The sequence below is a fragment of the Castanea sativa genome, chromosome 3 (assembly GCF_040712315.1).
Source record: "Castanea sativa cultivar Marrone di Chiusa Pesio chromosome 3, ASM4071231v1".
NCBI lineage: Eukaryota > Viridiplantae > Streptophyta > Magnoliopsida > Fagales > Fagaceae > Castanea > Castanea sativa.
Genome location: NC_134015.1, coordinates 45,993,464 through 45,999,331, shown reverse-complemented (window position 1 = coordinate 45,999,331; position 5,868 = coordinate 45,993,464). Strand labels below are relative to the sequence as shown.

General features: G+C 34.3%; 1 long non-coding RNA gene across 1 annotated transcript; it reads right to left on the bottom strand.

The window, feature by feature from the left end:
- LOC142627688 (uncharacterized) lies at nucleotides 1–2,803 on the bottom strand. The gene is made up of 4 exons (XR_012842925.1): nucleotides 2,789–2,803; nucleotides 2,360–2,477; nucleotides 1,972–2,030; nucleotides 1–58 (listed from the first exon to the last, which is right to left on the bottom strand). It is a non-coding gene; the product is annotated as an uncharacterized LOC142627688 (long non-coding RNA).
- Nucleotides 2,804–5,868: the final 3,065 nt, after the last annotated feature.

Sequence of the window (5,868 nt, the reverse complement as noted above, 5' to 3'; positions counted from 1 at the left end):
GACTTAATCTGCCATCCGGTGTCTTACCAATTGTCATCCAACTTTTATCCATGTTCGACTACAATTGCAAAGTGAATGCTACTTTAGTAAAATAAGGACAACTCATTCATAATGTATTCTAACATCTAAGTCTATAAGCTACTTAGATAAAATTCTATCTCATTCATGAATGCATAAATCTATATTAATACTTAAACACTCCCAATATGAAATTAAACCACCTTATCACACCATGCAAGCCACCCGCTTGCTCCAACACAAAAACCCACCACAAATCCAATTTTCAACATCACAAGTATAAAGTTTACAAGTATTGGAATCTAATAAAGTAATGGAATCTAATAAAGTAATGGAATCTAATAAAGTAATATTAATCACATCTAATTAACAATACTCATTCACATTTGCAAGAATTGAAAAAACACTCCCAATATGAATTTAAACCACCTTATAACACCAAGCAAGCCACCCGCTTGCTTCAACATAACAACCCACCACAAAACCAATCACAAACATCACAAGTATAGAGTGTTTACAAGTATTGAAATCAATCAAAGTATTATTCATCACATCTAATCAACAAATTCCATTCACATTTGCAAGAAACTAAAAACACTCCCAATGTGAATTTAAACCACCTTATCACACCATGCAAGCCACCCGCTTGCTCCAACACAAAAACTTACCACAAATCCAATTTCTAACATCACAAGTATAGAGTTTACAAGTATTGGAATCTAATAAAGTAATATTCATCACATCTAATTAACAATACTCATTCACATTTGCAAGAATTAAAAAAACACTCCCAATATGAATTTAAACCACCTTATAACACCATGCAAGCCACCCGCTTGCTTCAACATAACAACCCACCACAAAACCAATCACAAACATCACAAGTATAGAGTGTTTACAAGTATTGAAATCAATTGAAGCATTATTCATCACATCTAATCAACAAATTCCATTCACATTTGCAAGAAACTAAAAACACTCCCAATGTGAATTTAAACCACCTTATCACACCATGCAAGCCACCCGCTTGCTCCAACACAAAAACCCACCATAAATCCAATTTTCAACATCACAAGTATAGAGTTTATAAGTTTTTAACTAAAATTTACTTACTTTGCTCAAGCTAAGCTTACAACTTTCAGAAAAAATCCAAAATTATTGCAAACAATGTATATTTAGCCTGCAAAGGAGAAATAAAATAAATAAATAACGTTATAACTAGAAGACATAACAAAATTGAGTCCCTAATGATAACTTCTCTTTGGTGAAAACAATAAATTGAACTCATGATGCATAGCACGTCTTTTGAATAAATACCAGTTGTAGCTTCTCTGAATCACATACAGGTGGCATGTCATTGAGTTTAGACAATGTAACATTCAGCCCAATTTCATTACTATTAGAATTTAGAGTTAAATAGTAAGATTGAAGGAAAAAAAATGAGAAGTAGTTCAGTTGATTGAAACTATAGGTGCAAAAAGTAATTAAATAAGCTAAACTACTTAAAACTCAACCTATAAGACAAAATATTTTGACGCAATAATTCCCCTAACAACATTGGCACTTCCAAAACATCTCTATTAAATACCAATTGATTATTAAGTTCACTTCATTCAAAGATCCCCCTTCACTTTCAAATAACTAAATGCACAAACACCCAAAAAAAGAGAGGATAATATAGTGGAAAGAAGAACAGGTACTCCTCTAGTAGTAGTTAACCATAAAACAGAAGCCATGCACGTGCAAAAACTGTCCTAAACAAAAGTGCACGAGAGTCCCACAAATTAATTACGATATGAATCATCAGCATAGCATTCTAATTTCTGACAAACATACATGTCCAGCACAAAGGCACTCATGGTTACATGGTCTACATATGACTTCAAAGTATAACATCATATCAATCATCTGAGCTGATCTTCAAAATTCCAGTTTGAGGAGAAGCATAAATACCTGAGGTTTCAAATCTCTGTGAATGAGGTGTTTTTCTTGAAGCACCTGCAATCCTGCCGCTGCAGAAGAAGACAAACAAAATTGAACAATTAAAAGTCCAAACTTCTTCTATTTTGTAAACACATTCAACAAAGGTAAACATGGGAAGTAACAACTAACATGTAGACTATTAAAAATTGACACTTCTAAAAATACCCCACGAGCTTAATCATTAAAGACATTAATTTGATTACGTTTTTACACAGACTAAAATCGTTAACTTTATGTATCTCTAAGGTCATGCACATACCCAATCGCCTAAACATTTAAAAAAAAAAAGAGAAAAACAACATGAACTTGATTGTAATTCAAGAGCCAAAAAAGTAAATGCAAGGGTGATCATAAATACCCAATTGCCTCATAAAATGTCTAGCGATGGCCTCGGAAACTTTGCCATGTTTATTAATATAAGCCGCAAGGTCACCACCATCACAATACTCCAAAACAAGGTAAATTCTATCCTTAGTCTGCAAAAACCAAAAACCCCCAAAAAAATAAACCCAAATACACACATCATTATGAACTCAAATACACACATTGATAAAATAAATCCCAACCACCAACAGAATACAATCACTTTAATACAATGCTTGCAACTTACAACCGGTACTTGAAGATTCAAATTAATTAAGGTCATTTTGAAAATTTGAGCACTACAGCTCAAAGGGGGTTCAAGAAAAAAAAATTGAGCAGAAAATATAAAAAGAAACCCAGAAAAGAAAATAAAAAATAAATGACAAAAATCCAAAAAATAAAATAAAAAAGAACAGGAAATTACCTATGGAGACGGAAGCCGAAGGGTCGCCGGAGCGTCGCCGGTTTCGTCGCCGGGAGTCGCTGAAGCGTCGCCGGAAGTCGCTGAAGCGTCGCGAATCGGCAAATCGTCGCGACGCTAACCGTCGCGGTCGCAGGATCGTTGCGAATCGGCGCTGGAGACGGTCGCGAGAGTCGCTGATCGTTGCAAATCGGCGACGCGAACCGGTGCTGGAGCGTCGCGAATCGGTGCTGGAGCGTCGCAACGCGAACCGTCACCGTGCTGGAGCGTCGCGACGTGATGCGAACCGTCGCGATGTTTCGCCGGTGCTGGAGCGTCGCCGGTTCTGGAGCGTCGCTGAAGGTGAGATTTGGGCGTCACCAAAGTTCTGATGTGAGGGAATGGGTATTGGTGTGAGGGAATGGGTATCAGTGGGTAATGCTGAATGAGTTGGGTAATGTTGAATATGTGAGGAAAACAAAGAGAGTTAAAGAAGAATATATATGATAGCTATAGCGACGAATTCCATTTCGTCACTATATATTAGCTTTAGCGACGATTCTATTTTCGTCGCAAATTTTCGTCGCTAAATCATGCTTTGTTTTCAGTGACGAACACTTTTCGTCGCTAATTCTATTCTTCAGCGACGAAAATTATTTCGTCACTAAAAGTATGACAGCAGCACCTTTAGCGACGAAACTTTTTCGTCGCAAACGCAATATATTCGTCGTTGTAGCTCCACTTGTTTCGCGCCTACATTTTCAATTGGCGCCCCTAATTCAGCCACCTCTATAGTGACGAAATTTATATTTCGTAACTATTTATCGCCTTTAGTGACGAATTTAGTTTCGTCACTATTGCTCCACACATATTTTGTGTGTTTCTTTTTAGCGACGAAATTATTTCGTTGCTAATTTTCACCTTCAGCGACGAAAACTATTTCGTCACTAAAAGCATAATTACCAGCACCTTTAGCGACGAAATTTTTTCATCGCAAAAGATTAGAACTTTTAGCGACGAACAAAGTCGTCGCTATAGATCCATTTTGGTTTTGCGCCAGCCCTTTTGATCCGCACCACTAATTCAGCATCCCTATAGCGACGAAATCCATATTTCGTCGCTAAAGGTCAGCCATTTTTTTTATAAATAGCGACGAAATATAAATTTCGTCGCTATATGGTACTTTTTTGCGACGAAAAACTTCGTCGCTAAAATTCGTCACTGTAGTTACATTTTGTTGTAGTGAATATGAGTTCTGGTGGCAAAAGGTGAGTTATGTGACCAAATAAGATTTTTGGAGTTTTTGAGATAAGGTGAGGTTTGGGTTATGAGTTATGGGTTTTGAGTTTGAGTTATGAGTATTGAGTATTGAGTTATGAAAACTGAATCATGATCAAACCAAACGAGCCCTTAGTTTCTTCTCAAAAAAAAAAAAAAAAAAAAAAAGATCTTCAAGTCTTGAGTCTCTTGAGTTTTATTTTTTTGGTTTTAAAATCAAGGTTTTCATTATTTTTACAGCAGAATTATTATGAAAACAATATTTTCACAAAAAAAATTATAATATTTAAAATCGTCAATTAGCTGTTCTAAATTCAATTAGACATCTCAGCCAAAAAAAAAAAAACAATTAGACATGAAATAGGAATAATTGAAGAAATATATATATATATATATATATATATATATATATATATATAATTATACTATTACAAACATATGGATGATAAGTAAAGATCAAGTAAAAACATGGCTCAAACTTTTAACCATAAAAATCATAAAATATTTATTCAAAATGAAAAAAAAGAAGAAGTAAATGATACTTAGGTCAGTTTGCTCTAAACTAAGCTTTGCAGTGTTACACTTTATCATTGCTGATTCAAGTTTCTCTTAATAACTTGGATTGGTGCCTGTGACTGGTCCTGGTATTTGACACTTTGGGCATATCTTTTTACTATGAGCTTGCTTAGTGCCTGAATATCTTGCGAGAGATTTGTAGCTGCTGAGCTTTATTTTGATTAGGATGGTATTAGTTAGATGAGTAATTAGTGAATGTGATCTTCATCAAAAATAGTAGTCATCATGGAAATCCATTAGAAATCATAAACAAAAGCGACTTTAATAGTTGGATGTAATATGGCAACCTGATTTTTTCTTGCAAGAGATTTCTAATAATTTGCTAGAAATGTCGGTCATTTGATTTTTGGTGTTATCAATTGGATGAGAACTTTGGATATCATGAAGGTTTTTGGTTTACTTTATTTTTTCTAACATTACCTTAATCTAAAATTACAAAATATATCACATCACTTTAATCTCATCACTTTCCTAAACACTGTAATGTTGTGTTCTTGTACTGAGATTACATTAATTTAAGATTAAAATAATATAATATTACGGTGTAATGTATATCATCATTGCGAACTATACGCCCCAAAGTGCAATTGGCCTAAGGTTGTTGACTAATGTGATTATTAAAACAAGAGGAGAGTAGGGTTAAATCTCAAGAGTTTTGTGATTAGCAATTTAGCATGATGAATCATGTAATGTTGAGTCAACTTTTGCTCAAGATAATGTCAAAAATAAATATGAATGAAATATTAGTCTTTTCAGTTCACCTACGGTAACGATTAAAAGGGAGGTGATGTGAAGTCCTATTCAAAAAGTTAACAAGTAAATTTGTTAACCTGCCAACAAATCTATACAACTTCATATTATGTATAAATCAACCTGACTGCACGAATCCACTCTTCACTCAAATATATTTTGGAGATCATTCAAATTTCTTTTTGAAACATTATTGTATTTATTGTCTCAAGAATTTCAACAAACACTGTCACAATCTAATCTACACAAAAGCTAGTGACAACCACAAGAGCTATCATTTGCTCGATGTTATTCCACCTAACAGTCTTCACCCAAGCATCCTCCTAGAGTCTCATATTTTTTCTTTAAGAAAGTTTTGAGACTAATTTTTTGGAAACTACAAAAATGTCATAACTAAAATATTAATAAAAAAACGAAAGTGAGGTCCATGAGTTTAAGCGGATATTACTAGCTCGAGTCCAATGGATCTGTTTCTGTATTCAGCTACATAGAGTGTGTAT